Here is a 20,341-nt window from a genome sequence, read left to right on the forward strand (position 1 = left end):
TTAGCCCAAAAAAAAAAAAAAAAAACTGTTAGCCCAATAAAACAACAAGAACTTCCAGAGAAATGTAAACCCTGTAGCTGCCTAACTTAGCTATACATGCAAGTCGCTAAACTGAACTGAAAAAATGTTCAGTTTGAAAACAAATTCCAATTCAAAAAATTAACTACGTTATGTATCTCATTTAACTGATTTGAAAAAATATTCATTGTTTTAAAAAGTAACCAATTCAAACTTCAGTCCTACTGTGTCAGATCAGAAATAATATCCAAATGCCATAAAATTTCAACCAACAAGGTAGCAATAAAAAGAAATGAACTAGTGATATCTACAACCTCAGTGAATCTCAATAGCATTTTGTTGAGTGAAAGTCAATTTCAAAAGGTTCCATCTGCATTATTCTATTTATATGACTTTCTGGGAAAAAAAAATCTATAGTGATAGAGAACAGATCAGTGGTTGCCAGAGGTTGGGGTACAGGCAGGGTGTGACTATATAGGGATAGTATGAGGGAGTTTGGGGAGGCAAACTGTTCTATATCCTGATTGTGCTGGTGGTTACATGAATCTATACATGTGTTAAGATTCATGGAACTGCACACCCACTCCCCCAAAAAAGGTCAATTCTACCATATGATAATTTTAAAATAAAATTTAAAACAGTTCTAATCAGGCTATGGTTGTATTCAACTAGGTATCACTGGGTAAAGCAATATTGCAAATCATATTATTAAAAATAAGAACTAGGGACATTTTAATTTAGTTTTTAATACAACAGTATCAAATAATGATTGATTAAATGTCCTTTATCATCAAGTCATACAAATTGTATTTCCCTACCCTTTTGTCTCGATTCATCAAACACAAATTACCCTTTTGATTATTTTTCGCATGACAGCAGATAAAATAACTCCAAATTCCTTTAAAAACGATCACATTTCAAGGGCAACCATCTACCCTTAAGTAATTGTATCTAAGGAAGCTAGATTACCTTTTTTTTTTTTTTAAGATCGCTCCCCAAAAAAGTCAGTAACCAGCTTCCACCATTACGATCAACAACCAAAGACTGAGACACTTTTAATGTGAAAAATGAAAAAATTTTAAATTTGATCATCTCAAGGTATGAAGATCTAAACAAATTTTGTTGCATTTTTTAAAATGCTTTTCAATACTGATTTTGTGATCTCTACCCAATACAACTCTTTGATATAAAATACATATATGGACTTCGCTGGTGGCGCAGTGGTTAAGAATCCACCTGCCAATGCAGGGGGCACAGCTTCGAGCCCTGGTCCGGGAAGATCCCACATGCCACAGAGCAACTAAGCCCATGTGCCACAACTACTGAGCCTGTGCTCTAGAGCCTGCGTGTCACAACTACTGAAGCCCTTGCACCTAGAGCCTGTGCTCTGCAACAAGAGAAGCCACCGCAATGAGAAGCCTGCGCACCAAAACGAAGAGCAGCCCCCGCTCACCACAACTAGAGAAAGCCCAGGCGCAGCAACGAAGACCCAACACAGCCAAAGATAAATTAATTAATTTTAAAAAATTATTTTTAAATAAATTAATTAATTAAATACATATGTGCTCCAAATACATTTTTACTTATGCTACACTGAGCGGCAACTTATGTTATATGAAGCAACTACTAAAAAATTCAATACAGGCTTTTATTGGACACAAGAATCAAAGAACAATTCAGTAATATTAAACCCAGATATTTAGTTTTATTACCAATCTCAAACATAAGTGCTTCTGAAATACGATACTTCATGGTTCATAAAATGATGTATATGACAGAATCTGTAGCTAACTCCAAATATTAAGATTATCTGAAAAAATATATACTATACTTCTGTATTTTTCTGATGGTTCTGTTTTTATAAGCACTTCAGTTATATTTTTGGCATTCCACTTGAAAGACAAATATTCTGAAAGGATTTGAGTTATAATATAATTAACCAAATATTATATAATACACACGCTTAAGTGACTGTTACGTTTATTGATTTAACAGTATCTAAAGCACACTATGCTTTCAGAAATCCATTAGATTACTCAGCATTATCCATTTCAATGGTCTTATGAAAACTAAGAACTGTCTGATATGCTGCTGTTTTTAAGAATTCTAAAGTTTGAAGGTCATGGCCTAAAATCATTTTATAAAGATATCATACCTTTGGGTTTTAGTAAGTCAGCTATGGAGGATCTATTCTGGTACTTATGAATATTAAATGATTTGTCTCAGATCCTCATATAAAACCATTGCTCTTAGTAATAGCTCTTGACCAAGATAAAAGACTGTAATGTCATTATAAAATTAATACTTTTTCTTTAAAAAGGAAAAAGGCTATTTAAGGAAAAGGGAAGATCCCTGTCACCCTTAATCAGACGACAGGTTTGCTAACTGTACTTTGGTGACAATGCTGAAGTCACCCCAATTAAGGAAACGACACTCAAAGCAATTCATAGCCTTAATATAATTTTATCATACGTGACATACATGTTTTTAAGCTAAACAACAATCATTCTAGAAAGCTAAGAGAAGGTAGGCAAAATATTCTTTGCCAGCCAAATCTGGCCTTGAACAAGACTCCAATATTTGACATAAGAAGTACAGAGGATCAGGACTTCCCCTGTGGTGCAGTGGTTAAGACTCCGTGCTCCCAATGCAGGGGGCCCCGGTTTGATCCCACATGCATGCCACAACTAAGGAGCCCACATGCTGCAAGGAGCCAGCGAGCCACAACTAAGAAGCTTGCAAGCTGCAACTAAGGAGCCCATGTGCCACAACTAAGGAACCCGCCTGCCACAACTAAGACCTGGTGCAACCAAATAAATAATAAATAAATATTTTTAAAAAAAGAATATAGGGCTTCCCTGGTGGCACAGTGGTTGAGAGTCTGCCTGCCGATGCAGGGGACACGGGTTCGCACCCCCCATGTGGGAATATCCCACATGCCGCAGAGAGGCTGGGCCCGTGAGCCATGGCCGCTGAGCCTGCGCGTCCAGAGCCTGTGCTCTGCAAGGGAGAGGCCACAACCGTGAGAGGCCCGCGTACCGCAAAAAAAAAAAAAAAAAAGAAGTATAGAGGATCATCTTTTAGCCAATTTTTTTTTCATTTGGGAAAACACAGAACATATACCTGTCAGCCATGATGAGAAATGTAAAACGCCAACATGCATTTCAAGTAAATATGGTAGGGAGAATAAGAATATAGAGGCTTTTCAAGTAATAGAGAATACTGTATAAACACATAAGGAAATTAATTAGACTAATAATTAGTAGAAAAATCAAGATTAGGGAATGAACTACCATATTCCCTTAAATGTTAATCTCAATTTCCATCTACTTTGCTCTTCAGAATAGCAGAGATGTAATTCTCTAAAAGGGTCAAGATAGACACTAAAAGATATATTATCTCCTACCTCTGAAAGAAATAGAAAGTAATCCCATTTTCAAGAATTTATCCTGAAGAAACATTCCAGAAATAAAAATGCACAGAGATTTTCACTACAGTCTTATTATAGCGGAAAAAGTGGAAGCAATCTCAATATTCAGAAGGGTTCAATTAAATTATAACATATCACAATGGAATATTATGCAATAAATAAAAAATAATTAAAACTACACAATAAAAAGGAGTATAAAAACTGTATATGGGGCTTCCCTGGTGGCGCAGTGGTTGAGAGTCCGCCTGCCGATGCAGGGGACGTGGGTTCGTGCCCCGGTCCGGGAAGATCCCACATGCCGCGGAGCGGCTGGGCCCGTGAGCTATGGCCGCTGAGCCTGCACGTCCGGAGCCTGTGCTCGGCAACGGAAGAGGCCACAACAGTGAGAGGCCCGCGTACCGCTAAAAAAACAAAACAAAACAAAAACTGTATATGCCCCATAAAAAGAACTATGTAAAACATGCTTATTCAATTTTGAAATGTCATTGGTATTTGTGGTAATAGAAACATGAGGGTTTTTTCCTCTGTTTAAAAAAAAAAGAAATAGTGATGACAAGTTGAATAGTTTATATTGAAGAAAAGCAGTCTTAACTAGAGCTGGTATTTTACAGAAGCAAACACTACCTTTAAATAACTGCTAGTCAAACAAATAGTGACACAATTGATATAATCAACATTTGGGGGACATATCTGACAAAGAACAATCACAAGTACCATAGGAAGTGCTTTCCTTAAATCAATTCACTAGTCCCATCTATTGAATTTTGGCAGCAGTTTCTCTCACTGTAGGACTGGTGGTGGGATGGGACAGACCACCACAGATGCTGGGAACTATCAGTAAACAATAAAACGTTTCACTCTCCAAAAAGAAATGATATTTAAAACTCAGGATCACTCAAGCTCCAAATAAATTACTATACTCCCTAGTATGGTACATTAACTGATTCAATTCATTATATGAACCTGTCAGCATAAAAGGAATTTATACCTGGATTATTCCAAAGCAGATCAACTGGCCAGACTCACAAGCCCAGGACAAAACTTTTCAGTAGAGTCTATAGAATACTGAAACCCTCTCAAATGTTAGAGTGAGTTTTTAAAGCCTTCTACAGATTTTCCTACCATTTTTACATTATGAAGATGGCAATCATGGCCAAATTGAATTGCATATGGCAACTCAAAGATCAGAAAGATTTCATGTGAACCAAGTAAATGAATCACGAATAGAAGGATGTAATTCTATCTCTAAAACGAAAGCCTAAATCAAGAGTGGATCCCTTATCGATTAAATTAGACCCTGAAGCTGCATGACCTTATCCAATCTTGGAAATACATGTTCAAACTCTCAACATCACCTATTTTTTTTAAAGGGTCTTGGACTTCCCTGGTGGCGTAATGGTTAAGAATCCACCTGCCAATGCCGGGGACATGGGTTCGAGCCCTGGTCAGGGAAGATCCCACATGCTGGGGAGCAACTACGCATGGGTACCACAACTGTTGAGCGTGCGCTCTAGAGCCCGCGAGCCCAAACTACTGAAGCCCACGCGCCTAGAGCCCATGCCCCGCGACGAGAGAAGCCACTGCAATGAGAAGCCCGCGCACAAGGAAGAGTAGCCCCCACTCGCCACAACTAGAGAAAGCCCGCGTGCAGCAACGAAGACCCAACACAGCCAAAAATAAATAAAAATTTTAAAAATGTTTTAAAAAATAAAATAAAAGAGCCTCTAAGGGTCTTAAATGATAACCACAATTAAACTTCACACTTTAACTCACGAGTTTTAGCCCCTAGCTTGGTGCCAAAACTAGGAGTGGACCCTGACTTGTCACCAGACTAATTAGCTTTGGCTCAGCCCTATAAAGCTTTCTCCAGCACATGGTGATTTTTCCTAGATCTCTGTCCAGCTGCTTTTGCGAGCAGGATTGTTAGGACTCTGAGGACTCCCACATATAAGAAATCACTGTTCAGATTCTTTTTCATAGAAGTTCCATCTTGTCCTGTCCCTGCCCAGTTTTCATCTTTTGTCATGTTCCATGATCAGAGTCCCATTTTTCCATCTCCCTGCTGATGTGGCCTGAATGTCCATACCACTCAGTCTAAATCCTACCTATCATTCAGAACCCAGCTCTGCTCCACCACCAACTTTGAAAAACTCTGATTTCCTCCCTCTTTTCTTCCTCCCTCTTCCCCTCCCCAGAATAACTTTTTGGTGTTCCCGTATTGTCCAGGATATACCTCTATCTGAGGGTCAGATACCTCTATCAGAGGGTCAGATACAAACTCTAAGGATAAATGTGTCTGGTATTTCAATAGGAAATGTATCAATGATTTGTTTTTAATAAATGATGTCCATAAAGGAAATGTAGTGAGTGGTATATAGAGTGATTCTTCAAAGCTTATCTGAGGCATAGAGTCCAAATCTAAAAATTTCTCTGTTACAAAATCATTTTTTTCACCAACACAAAATCTTGACAAAGCCAATACAGATCATCTTCCTATGCTTAGTAATCAACAAAATAAAATTTGGAGAAAGATGTAGAAATGAACTCTCAAAATGGTTTCAACACTATAAATTTTATTATTAGGAGTATTTAAAGAAAAAAGATATCTATGCAAGGACTAACTTTACCTGTTATTGCTTGAATTACGTACTTAATGTAAAGACTATCATTGTGACATATTCACCAAATGCTTAGCATAAATATATCTTAGTAAGAAAATCACTGTTGACAATTTACAAATACAAAAATATAACAAAGAAGGAAATTATAGAGCTCCCAATATGTGTAACACATACCACACTCTACCATAATGTTATTTATATCTGTCCCCCCTTTCAACTGTGAGCTCTGAAAGGGGGAGACCATGTCTTATTCATATTTGTACCCCCAGAGCTTAGCACAGTGTCTGGCAAATAAAAGTTTGATAAATTAATGAATGAAAAGATACATAAATTCCAAGAATAATTCTCTTAAGATGTACATCTGGTTCCCACTGTACATCTGAGTAACCTTCTCTCACTTGGACTAATTGTGATTCTGCCTTCTGGAGCAACGGAAAATAATTCTTCCTCTTCCATGTAAGACTATTTCAATTAGATGAAGAAAATATATGTGACAGGGAGGGAACATGAGGATATGAGTTAGGGCAGTTGCTCAACCCTGGCTAAACATTAGAACTGCCTTGAGAGCTTTTAAATAATACCGAATAGGTCCCACCCCAACCCGATTAACTCAAAATATCTAGGGATGGAACCTAGTTTTCATTTTCGTTTTTTTTTTTAACTCCACAGGTGAATGCAATGTGCAGCCAAGATTACAAACCACTGAGTTAAGGAAACTAGGTTCTAGCCCAGCCTCTGCAAATAACTCTCCCCTTAGGCATTTTACTTAAATTCTCTCAGTCTGTGTTTCTACATCTATAAAATGACGGGTTTACACTGTTAAGAACAAAGGAAATAATGTATAGGGAGTGCTCTGAAAAACTTGAAACTGCTAAATAATTGTTAGGACATTAAAGATGCTTCCTTATTTTGGACCAGGTCACCGCCAAGAAAGGGAACTTTTCCAGATAACCCTATAAGGAAGACCCAACTAGATAAAACCTGGGAGTGCTGAGGGTGGGGTAAAGGAGGTTTGAATTAAACACATGCTTCATTTGAGCCACCACCATTTTTTAAAATGTTAATATAATCTTAATACATTAGTAGAATTTCAGTGTCAGAAGCAAGGGAGGTAATAATCCCATTTATATTCTGCAATGGTCAAACTATAACTGGAATATCCTGTTCAAAGTACCTCATTTTAAGAGGTCTTAAACAGACTGTGTGTCCAGAAGAGGTGATTTGACTAATCTGGCAATCACGTCACATGAGAAATGGTAAGGAACTAGGGATGCGTGGCCTACAAAGGTGAGTTGGAACGGGGAGCTGCCTTCATAAATTTCAAGGGCTGTCATGTGGAAGAGGAAGACTTACTCTCCTCCCTTATTGCTCCAGGAGAGGCAGAAACAGGAAGTTACTGGGATGCACAGCCTAACAAACAACTTGATAATAATTCAAACAGAATTCCTGGATGTATTTACTCTTCAAAAAAGATTCTTGGGATCCAGTTATAAACATTGTTTCAAAAGGTCTAGGATTACCCTGGAATCTGCATCTAAAGCAGGCTCTCTGGATGACTCTGGGTAGTCCTTTTTTTTTCTTTTTTAATATAAAAAGGCTTATTTTAATGTAATTCACACACCATGAAATTCATCCACTTAAAGTATACAATCCAATGGCTTTTAGCATATTGACAGTTGTGCATTCATTCCAATTTTAGAACATTTGCATCACCTCCAAAAGAAAATCTGTACCCATTAGCAGTCACTCCCCATGTCCCCCCAAATCTTTCAGCCCTAGGCAATCACTAATCTACTGTTGCTATAGATTTACCTATTTTCTTTACATTTAATAGAAATGGAATCATACTCTGAGGGGTATTTTGTGACTGCCCTCTTTCACTTAGCATACTGTTTAAAATTCGTCCATGTTGTAGTATGTATCAGTACTTCACTCCTTTTTATTGCTGAATAATATTCCATTTAACGGATATACCATATCTTATTTATCCATTCATCAGTTAATGGACACAAGTTCTTTCCATTTTTTGGCAATTATGAACAATGCTGCTATGAATATTCAAGTACAAGTTTTTGTATGGACATAGCTTTATAACCAAGAGGGATGAAAACATAAGCGTGAAACTGCCAAATCATATGGTAACTCTGTTTACCTTTTGGAGGAACTGTTAAACTGTTTTCCAAAGTGGCTGCACCATGTTACATTCCCACCAGTAATGTATAAAGATTTCAATTTCTCCACATTATTGCTAACACTTGTTATTATCTGTCTTTTGATTAGAGCCATCCAAGGGGGCTTGAAGTGGTAACTCATGTGGTTTTGATTTTCATTTCCCTGAAGGCTAATGATGTTGAGCATCTTTTCGTAAGCTTTTCATCTTTTCATGAGGTCATTCACTTATCTTCTTTGGAAAAAGGACGGTCCATTTTAAAAAACAATAATTTTACCAAGCCAGTAAGGACAGTAAGTTCAACGGACAGAAACACATCAAATACATTTAAATCCACAAATTTATAATATTTTTTTAAAAACCCACCATTGGAGGATGTTGGCAAACCAACCCTATTTTTGGTAAACTGGTTAATATAGCGAAAGAGTCAATCATTTACCCTGCCTTTCTTATATAGCCTGTCCACCTAGGTAAGCAAACTGTTGACAAAAGAAAACTTCTCTGTATAGAAGAATTCCAGCTAATAAATGAAGGAATGACAGGCTATCACCATTTTGCAATCTCAGTGTACTAGATCTAGGCACTGAGCTTTAGCAGCAGCAAAAATAAGCTGACATTATGTGCCTAATGATGAAAATATACACCACCACCCGTAAAGCAATCTTGCCAAAAAATAAAGGAAAAACAAACTTAAACATGATGGAACTGTGGTCTAGAAGTGAGATTCAAATATGAATTTACAGGAAATAGAGAGGACAGAAAAAAGATGTTAAACTATACCAAGGGGGTGCAATAAGCATAATCTAGACCATAGGAAACTCAACAGGACAAAGAACCAACTTTCTTCAACAAATAAATTGCAAGGGAGAGGAAAAAAAAAAGAGAAGAGAAGGAGAAGTAATATGTAGTTTAAAAAACATTATATCCTTATTTATATCCTCATCCAAACAACCTTTTAAAAATATTAGCATAATCACAATTGGAAATGTGAATGCTGACTGTGTATTTAATTATATTAAAGAAATACTGTTAATTTTTAAAGATATGAAATATTATGATTATGTTTTTTTAAGGAATCCTCATCTTTTAGATACATATTGAAATACTTATGGATAAAGTGATAGGATGTCATGGATTTACTTTAAAATAATATGGGAATAATATGGGAAAGAGAAATAGGTGGCAGCATAGGTGAAACAAGTCAGCCATGAGTTGAAAATTGTCGAAGTTGGTGATGAGTACATAAGGGTTCATTATGCAATTCTGTCTACTTTAATATTTTGGGGCAATTTTCCAAATTTTTATATGAAAAGTGTTTTTTAAAAAAAAGCTTGCCAAAACCAAAAGCTTAAGAGGTTCTAAGAGCCCCTCCACTGGTCACAATCAAGAAGAAACTGGATGGCTCTTTATTACAGTTCTTGTAATGTAAATGACACACAAGGATTTCTTCTTCAAATGCTAGGATTCTATTAAAGAGAGCAGTCTTTAAAAAGACTAGCTAAAAAAAAAGACTAGCTAAATCACCTCAATTAGCCACTTAATTTTGCTAATAGAAACTTTAATAAAAACTTAATTTTGCTAATAGACTCTCAAAATTGTGTAAAAACAACTATGATTAATCTAGTTTCCTAAGTAGATATATTTGCTTAAATGCTTACCCTTAAGGAGCACAACAAAAGAACAAACAAATTAATCAAATGAGGATATACATTTTAAAATTACTTTTTTTTTTTTTTTTTTTTTGCGGTACGTGGGCCTCTCACTGTCTTGGCCTCTCCTGTTGCGGAGCACAGGCTCCAGACGCGCAGGCTCAGCGGCCATGGCTCACGGGCCCAGCCGCTCTGCGGCATGTGGGATCTCCCCAGACCGGGGCACGAACCCGTGTCCCCTGCATCGGCAGGCGGACTCTCAACCACTACACCACCAGGGAAGCCCTAAAATTACTTTTTAAAGTGCCAAATACAATTCATCCCTAAGGTACAATTATTGTTAGTATGTGCAATATGTTTATCATCAAACAATATACTTCATGAGACAAGGGCATGATAACATTTTCTGGGATTGATGACTAAACATCTGTTCCCTCAAAATACATGCACAAATATACTATCTTCCTGAGCAGCTAGGTTATAGTTACTGCCTCCCCCCACAAAATACTATTTTACCAACTTATGTTTAGCCAAAAAGATTTAACATGGGATAGAGTAAAAACAGAAACAAACCAAACAGAAACCTAAAAAGCATGCCAAATCATGTAATGAGTACCAAAGAATCACTGGATTATTTTCACGAGAAGGAAGAATGTGTGCAGAAAATATTAAGTTTAGTGGTTAGGAGACGAGGCAAGAGAAATAATACATATAACACAGTATCTGTAGCATATGTATTAATTTAACCAAACCCCTTCTCTACATTACTACAGTATTCAATATCAACATTTTTACCTTCTTATTAGTGTAGTTTTTTGTTTGTTTTTGCATTCTGAACTAAATTTTTTAAAGTTTGTACTAAATTTTATAAAATTGCTTAGAAAAATCTCCTGGTAAAATGCAAAAGAATCAAACTACTGAGAAGAATGTGAAACAACAGTAATTCTTAGACACTTCTGGTGGAAACATAAATTAGTACAGACACCTTAGAAAACAATTGGTATTGTCCAGTTAAAATGAAAATGAAAAAAAATAAAGAATTGTTTTAGCTCCTGGTGGCTGCTATGACAAATCACCACACTTAGTGGCTTAAAACAACAGATATTTATTTTCTCACAGTTCTGGAGGCCAGAAGTCCAAAATCAGTATCACTGGGCCAAATTCCAGGTGTTGCTGGCAGGGTTGCACTCCCTCCAGAGGCTCTAGGAAAGAGTTTGTTTCTTGGCTCTTCCATCTTTTGGTGCCTGCTGGCATCCTGGGCTGCAGCTACATCACTTCAATCTCTGCCTCTGTGATCACAGGGCCTTCTCCTCTTATACTCGGTGTAACTTCCGTTGGCCTCTCCTCTATTAAGGACACTTGTGACTGCATTTAGAGCCCACCTGATAATCTAGGATCATCTCCCCAGCTCAAGATCCTTAACTTAATCACACCTGCAAAGATCCTCTTTCCACATAAGGTAACATTTATAGGTTCCAGGTATTAGGACCTGTTATCTTTAGGGGCCATCCTTCAGCCTGCTCCATGCATATAGCCTACAATACAGCAATCCACTCCTGGGTAATTCCCTACAGAAACTCTTGCACATTAACACCAGATGACAAGTACAAGAATATTTACAGTAACATTGTTTACAATAACAAAATAAAAACAACTGGAAACAAATATTCATCAACAAAATGGATACACTGTGATGTATTCAAATAATTACACAGCAGTGAAAACAGAAGTACAGCTACACACATCAGCATGGAAGAATCATGTAACACATGTGGAGCAGAAAATAAAGCAAGTCACAAGAATTACATATGGCATACTACATTTATATAATAAGGTCTTAAAACACACAAAACTGGGGCATTCCCTGGTGGTGCAGTGGTTGGGAGTCCGCCTGCCGATGCAGGGCACATGGGTTCGTGCCCCGGTCCGGGAAGATGCCCACATGCCACGGAGTGGCTGGGCCCGTGAGCCATGGCCGCTGAGCCTGCGCGTCCGGAGCCTGTGCTCCGCAACGGGAGAGGCCACGGCAGTGAGAAGCCCGCGTATCGCAAAAAAAAAAAAAAAAAAACAAACCAAAAAACACACACAGAACTGAGCTCTGTAATGTTTAGAGTTGTGTGCATACTATAAAACAATACAGAAAAGAAAAACAAACACAAAATTCAAGATAGTGGTATCCTACGTGGGAGAGAGGGAGGGCTGAATTGTGGAGCATGCAAGGGTCTTTTTTTTTTTTTTTTTTTTTGTGGTACGCGGGCCTCTCACTGTTGTGGCCTCTCTCGTTGCAGAGCAACAGGCTCCGGACGCCCAGGCTCAGCAGCCATGGCTCACGGGCACAGCCACTCCGCGGCATGTGGGATCCTCCCGGACCGGGGCACGAACCCGTGTCCCCTGCATCGGCAGACAGACTCTCAACCACTGCGCCACCAGGGAAGCCCAACAGGGGTCTTTAAAGGGATTGGTAAGGACCCATTTCTTAACGGGGTGGTGGAATAAGAGAATATATTTTTTTAATTTAGTTTAATTTATATATTCAAAAGTTCTACCCCAAAATACATACCTTCCATATATACCATTTGAATTCATGATATATTTAATAATGAAAACGTTGTAATTCCCACTGTTTATTCTAGCTCTGCAAAGCAGACCAAGATCATTATCCCCACTGCTGATAAGCACTTAATGGTTTCTCTAGAAACACGGTCACAGTCTAATGAGAGTATTCCCAGTATCAGGTTTGAGTAGCCCAAGCACTTCCCATTTGTAGGAAGAGTGTGAGCGGGTGGCACAAGCTAAGCTTTGGATGATGCTGCAGTTGGCTCTGCCTCCTGGAGGAGGTGCGGACTGTCTAGGGAGACAGAGACTCTTGATGCCTCCCAGGGGATGTGTGGCAATGCCGAGAAATATTTTGGGTCGTTACAAGTACAGAGGTGTTACTGGCATCTAGTGGGTAGAGGCCAGGGACAGACATCCTGCAATGTACAGGGAAGCCCCCGCAGCAGAGAATCATCTAGCTGAGGGTGAAAAAATACTGCTCTATAGTAACCATTTGATTGAATGCATGCAATAAGCCTAACTACTGCCACCTGACATTGAGTGTGACGAACAACCTCCCATTACGGACATAGGAAGTCCCGGTTTGCAAAATTTGTCAATCCTCAGAATTGTGCACAGGAGGGATTCTAATCATATACTCAATTAAAATACAAGTTCTACAGATAATTATTGTTACCAGAGGGATTCTGATAGATTGTAAACTTCTCAAGGGTGCACACTTATATTCATTCATCTCTTTATCTTCTGCACTAAAATCTCAGCATGTTTTGAATTCTTTCTCCTGAAATAAGGCACAGAGCACAGCACCTGGCATGTAGTAAGCACTCAATAACATTAGTTAATATTAGTTGAAAAATATCTTTTTCAAATTTATTTCAAACTCTCTCATTATGGCTTACAACTTTGTCTATTTTGTTCCCTAGTGTATCCCAAACACCAGAGAACCTGTTACATGACAGATGCTCAATAAATATTTACTGAATGAGCAAATGACTAAAGATGCTACCTGACAGTGCACATACATGCCCAACAAAACAAAACAAACAACAGAAAGCAATAGACACAATAAGGCACCATTTGCAAACACACTCCTAGATCAGTACTTCCAATGACTTCTTTAGTCAACATGAACAAAGAAGCTGAAATCAGTGTCATCCATACTTTGATTATAAGATCAAAGACATTAATTTTAAACCTGTAGCCTGTAATTGTTTGGCTGGGGTAGGCAAGAACATGAATAGGCACCAAACAACTACTTAGTAAAAATTACCGATAACCATGGCTGACCCCTAAATACCTCTAAGAAACATGAGAAATGCTGCATCTTTTATGCCACGAAATCTTGCCCTTCTCATCAATTCCTGCTCACAGCTGCGCCTAATTAAAACTGCCTGGAAACCTCGTCTATCACTTTACTGGCTCTTTTTTCTACTAAATCAAGATTCCACTTTAGAATTCAAATCCATCTGTCTCCCTCAGTCTGCAAAGAACAAATGTTCAGTAAAACTAACCAGCTAGCTAAAATTAAATGTACCTTTTGTAGCTAAGACTTAATATGCTGTTGGGGGCAGGGAGCAAGGAGTATAAGGATAAACCACTAAAAAATAAGGTAACAGGGCTTCCTTGGTGGCGCAGTGGTTGACAATCTGCCTCCTGATGCAGGGGACACGGGTTCCAGCCCTGATCAGGGAAGATCCCACATGCTTTGGAGCAACTAAGCCCATGCGCCACAACTACTGAGCCTGCACTCTAGAGCCCGTGAGCCACAACTACTGAGCCCGTGAGCCACAACTACTGAGCCCGTGAGCCACAACTACTGAGCCCGTGAGCTGCAACTACTGAAGCCCGCGTGCCTAGAGTCCGTGCTCCACAACAAGAGAAGCCACCACAATGAGAAGCCTGTGCACTGCAACAAAGATAGCTCCCTCTCGCCGCAACTAGAGAAAGCCCACACACAGCAACGAAGACCCAACACAGCCAAAAATAAATTAATTTTTAAAAAATCATTAAAAAAAAAAGGTAACACAAAGCTTAACTATATTAGATACTTAACCATATTAGATTACATATTAGATATGCAACTCCTATCTTAGCAAATCAGGGACAAATCCAGAAACTCGTGGCTAAAAAAGATTTACGTCTAAAGGCAACCTTCTGGAGAATTTAACACATGTCAAACATTGCTCTTCCAAAATAATTACATAGGGCTATCAACCCCAAAGTTTTGCTCGTCCATTTTCCTCTCATCTGAACATTAGAAAACCTAAATTGGCTCAAAATCTATAGCTTCACTTTTTTTTTTTTTTTTTTTTAGCGGTAGGCGGGCCTCTCACTGTTGTAGCCTCTCCCTTTGCGGAGCACAGGCTCCAGACGCGCAGGCTCAGCGGCCATGGCTCACGGGCCCAGCCGCTCCGCGGCATGTGGGATCTTCCCGGACCGGGTTCGTGCCCCTTGCATCAGCAGGCGGACTCTCAACCACTGCACCACCAGGGAAGCCCTATAGCTTCACTTTTGATATCTAAAATATGGATGATTCATTGCTGAGCTATTGGTCCTGTCCCATGATCAGAAAAACGTAAGAAAAAAATCCACTTTTTATGGCCTTTATCTGGAACCTACAACTTCAAATTTCTAAGAGTTTTATAAATTATGACAGCAAAATACATAAAATTCCCCCTCTTAATGCAACTTTTATTATCACTGCTGAGTTATTAAGTCCTTGCCTAGATATGATAAAGGAGGAACACATGAAAAAGACCTATCGCATTATGGATTTTAACAGCCAGAAGTTGCTTCTGTGAGGTTTTGGATTGATTAATTTTTGCTGCCAAAGCCACATATACCAAGTTATACCATGTTATACTTATGTCCTGAAACATCAAAAAATATCTAAAGTTCAATTTTTCTTTCCAACATGATTTTTTACCAAAGAAATTCTTTCTCTAGTAAACAATGAAACAGACAACAAAATGAAGCATTAAAAATTTTACATCTTGGGGGCTTCCCTGGTGGTGCAGTGGTTGAGAGTCCACCTGCCGATGCAGGGGACACGGGTTCGTGCCCCGGTCCGGGAAGATCCCCCATGCTGCTGAGCGGCTGGGCCCGTGAGCCATGGCCGCTGAGCCTGCGTGTCCGGAGCCTGTGCTCCGCAACGGGAGAGGCCACAACAGTGAGAGGCCTGCATACCGAAAAAAAAAAAAAAAAATTTACATCTTGGAATTTATTTCATAAACACTACAATTTACCACATCAATGCAATGTGTATTTAACTTACAACATTCCATGCTACCCAGGGGTTACTGATAAAATGAAAAATGGGGTTCCTTCATTTTCTTCAAAATCATATAACTGCAATTTTTGAATTTCACTAAAACTCTTAAAACTATAGACAAAATCACTTCCAAAGACATTTAATTTTTTTTTTTTTGCATGGAAAATGTGCTGGACCAAATTTAACAGAGAATAAATTACCACCAACTAGGTTTAAAAATATTTTTGTTGGGCTTCCCTGGTGGCGTAGTGGTTAAGAATCCGCCTGCCAATGCAGGGGACACGGGTTCGAGCCCTGGTCCAGGAAGATCTCACATGCCATGGAGCAACTAAGCCCATGTGCCACAACGACTGAGCCTGTGCTCTAGAGCCCGTGAGCCACAACTACTGAGCCCCCGTGCCAAAACTACTGAAGCCCATGTGCCTAGGGCCTGTGCTCTGCAACAAGAGAAGCCACCGCAATGAAAAGCCCGTGCACCGCAACGAAGATTAGCTCCCGCTCGCCCCAACTAGAGAAAAGCCCTCGTGCAGCAATGAAGACCCAATGCAGCCAAAAATAAATAAATAAATAAAATTTAAAAATATATATATATATATTTGTTACATAGATTTGTTGTAAATGGGTTCAACTAGCATGATGTCCTAGAGCATATAGGTAGCTAGTGATACTGACATTCTCTCAAAACTGTACTTCAAATTTTTGATAATACTGCTACTTTGACAAATACTACTGAATTCTCTTTATAAATAAATAAATAAATCCACATTCTTCAAATTCAATTCAACAAACTTTATTTCTGACGTGGTTTCCAATGTACAAAGTACTGATAAGCACTGTGAGGATTCAGAAACATTTGGAGGTACAAAGACATTGAACATTATACTGGAGAAAAATTGGAATCAACCTAAAATGTCTATCAACAGGAGAAAGGCTAAATAATCTGTGAGGAAGTTTGAAAGAACGAAGCTGAGCAATTCATATAAATAAATAAGCAATTTGTATATATAAAACATAATTATATATAATAATGAATTATATAAAATATAATTATATATAATCCATATATTCATATATACACAGTTCATATACAATTATATATAACTCAATATAGTTCACATTCACATATATAATTCATACACACACACATACATGAATTAAGCTCTAAGATACACAGAGTAGAAAAAAGCAAGTTGCAAAAACATGCATATATGGACATATGTACGCTACCAAATGTAAAATAGATAGCTAGTAGGAAGCAGCCGCATAGCACAGGGAGATCAGCTCGGTGCTTTGTGACCACCTAGAGGGGTGAGATAGGGAGGGTGGGAGGGAGACGCAAGAGGGAGGAGATATGGGGATATATGTATATGTATAGCTGATTCACTTTGTTATGAAGCAGAAACTAACACACCATTGTAAAGCAATTATACTCCAATAAAGATGTTAATAAAAACATGCATATAACAACATTAATTTTAAAAAAAAACAATACTACACATCTTCTAAAGGTAGCATCTTCAGGATCCGTGAACAAACAAGCTAAGAGCTGAGATGAACATGCCTGGAGGAGGCCAATTATGGCAGGGGGACAATGGAATAGGATTTGAATAGGGCTGAATGTGAATCTTAAGTATCTCTCCAAAGAATTCCTGAGGCAATTTCAGATCACTTCAATTTCTGTAATAAATTTTGATTTCCATTTATGTAGAACTTTCACTCTTGGGAAAACTTAAAATTTTAACTCCAAAGCATTTCCAACTCTTAATGGCTTCATGGAGAAAAATCAGCAGCCACAGAAGCATCCTACAATGTCCTGCTTTAGTGAAACAACTAAAGCTGTAAACCCAAAACTGCAGGGGGGTTATAACTGGTCCTGTGATTTCTAAAACAACTTGGATGAGTGTTCAGCATAAAGAACACGGCCTGGTAAACAGCCACACTGTAAGAAACTAAGCAAAGCAGCAATGTCTCTGTTCAAAATACAAATTCCAAGCCTAGCTTAACTCAGAGTTCATAAAAAGCTCAACACAGCAGAGGCACATAGGTAATAGCAGAAAAGAAAGGAGGCTGGAAACAAAAATGGCTGTAGGTCTCTAGACTATCTCGAGTTTTTCCTATTGCATAACAAAATTTTTGCATTAAGAAAAAAATCATAAACAAACAATACAAAAACAATAAACAAGACTCTAAACGCTATCTATAAGAACAAACAGAAACTAACCAATCAAAACCTTAATGATATAAGAAACACAAAGGTAAATAGCAAAATAAGCAATTCAAGGGCAATTAAGTACTTTACAAAAGAAAATTACTAGTTATATATTAATCACATTATAACATTTCTCTACAAAGACTGGAAGTAAATTCATGAAATTATGGAGTATGAGTAATTTATATTTTTCTTCCTTTTGCTTTTTCAAATTTTCTCCAGAGGACATGTATTACTTTTGTAAGAAGTTTTTTTAAAGCTTTCTTCACTTTTAAAAATCCAAGTATAGTTGATTTACAATGTTGTTAGCTTCTGCTGTACAGCAAAGTGATTCAGTTATACATATACGTACATTCTTATTTATTTATTTTTGGCTGCATTGGGTCTTTGTTGCTGTGTGCGGGCTTTCTCTAGTTGTGGCAAGTGGAGGCTACCTTCGTTGAGGTGTGCAGTCTTCTCACTGCGGTGGCTTCTCTTGTTGCGGAGCACGGGCTCTAGGCACGCGAGCTTCAGTAGTTGTGGCATGTGGGTTCAGTAGTTGTGGCTCGTGGGCTCCAGAGCGCAGGCTCTGTAGTTGTGGCACATGGGCTTAGTTGCTCCGCGGCATGTGGGATCTTCCTGGACTAGGGCTTGAACCTGTGTCCCCTGCATTGGTAGGCAGATTCTTAACCACTGTGCCACCAGGAAATCCCCATACATTCTTTTTTTATATTCTTTTCCATTATAGTTTATCATAGCATATTGAATATAGTTCTCTGTAAGAAGTTATTTTAGAAAGAGTAGAAAGCAAATGTCTTTCCTAAAGGCGCTAGAAAGCTGTAGTTCAGGAGCTCACAGAAGAGAACTGTTTGGTTGTGAGGGAACTACATTTACAAAATTTACCAAATGTTTACATGCCAGAAGCTGTGCCAAAAAGTTTCCATTCACTGTGGTCCTTAATCTGGAAAATCATAGCATGAGGCAGGTAAGTAGTAGTGCTGTCCCCATGAGATAAGGAAATGGCTGGTTTAGGGGAGTTGGGATAAATTGAGAATTTGGGATTAACAGATACACAACACTATATAGAAAACAGATAAAAAATACAAGGACCTACTGTATAGCACAGGAAACTATATTCAATATCTTGTGATAACCTATAAAGGAAAAGAATCTGAAAAAGAATATATATGTGTGTGTGTGTGTGTGTGTGTATATATGTGTGTGTGTGTGTGTGTGTGTGTATATATATATAAAACTGAAACACTTGCTGTACACCTGAAATAGTGTAAATCAACTATACTTCAATAAATAAATGAATGAATGGAAAATGGCTGGTTTAGAAGGTTAAACCAATGACCAAATCACTTCATTAGTAAATGGTGAACCGGGATTAAAAGGCAGTCTGTAAACTTAGAGCCCACATTCTGAACCACAACACCAGTGTTTCCAACACATCTTAAGAAGCATCTTGGGCTTCCCTGGTGGCGCAGTGGTTAAGAATCTGCCTGCCGGGACTTCCCTGGTGGTGCAGTGGTTAAGAATATGCCTAACAATGCCAGGGACACGGGATTGAGCCCTGGTCCGGGAAGATCCCACATGCCACAGAGCAACTAAGCCTGTGCGCCACAACTATTGAGCCTCCGCTCTAGGGCCCGTGAGCCACAACTGCTGAGCCTACGTGCCACAACTATTGAAGCCCACGTGCTTGGGACCTGCGCTCTACAACAAGAGAAGCCACCACAATGAGAAGCCCACGCACTGCAATGAAGAGTAGCCGCCACTCGCCACAACTAGAGAAAGCCCACACGCAGCACCAAAGACCCAGCAGAGCCAAAAATAAATAAATAACTGATTTTAAAAAAAAGAATCTGCCTGCCATTCTTCAATATATGCAAATCAATCAATGTGATATACCATATTAACAAACTGAAGGATAAAAACCATATGATCATCTCAATAGATGCAGAAAAACCTTCTGACAAAATTCAACACCCATTTATGATAAAAACCCTCCAGCAAGTAGGTATAGAGGGAACTTACCTCAACATAATAAAGGCCATATATGACAAACCCACAGCCAGCATCGTTCTCAATGGTGAAAAACTGGAAACCATTTCCACTAAGATCAGGAACAAGACAAGGTTGCCCACTCTCACCACTATTATTCAACTTAGTTTTGGAAGTTTTAGCCACAGCAATCAAAGAAGAAAAAGAAATAAAAGGAATCCAAAACGGAAAAGAAGAAGTAAAACTGTCACTGTTTGCAGATGACATCATACTATACATACAGAATCCTAAAGATGTTACCAGAAAACTACTAGAGCTAATCAGTGAATCTGGTAAAGTAGCAGGATACAAAATTAATGCACAGAAATCTCTTGCATTCCCATACACTAATGATGAAAAATCTGAAAGAGAAATTAAGGAAACACTCCCAT

General features: G+C 38.5%; 1 protein-coding gene across 1 annotated transcript in view; it reads right to left on the minus strand.

Moving 5' to 3' along the window:
* HECTD4 (HECT domain E3 ubiquitin protein ligase 4) overlaps window positions 1-20,341 on the minus strand; it is a 187,886-nt gene that overhangs the window by 139,949 nt on the left and 27,596 nt on the right. The gene's annotated exons all lie outside the window — the stretch shown is intronic.

Source organism: Phocoena phocoena, chromosome 13 (genome assembly GCF_963924675.1).
Source record: "Phocoena phocoena chromosome 13, mPhoPho1.1, whole genome shotgun sequence".
Lineage (NCBI taxonomy): Eukaryota > Metazoa > Chordata > Mammalia > Artiodactyla > Phocoenidae > Phocoena > Phocoena phocoena.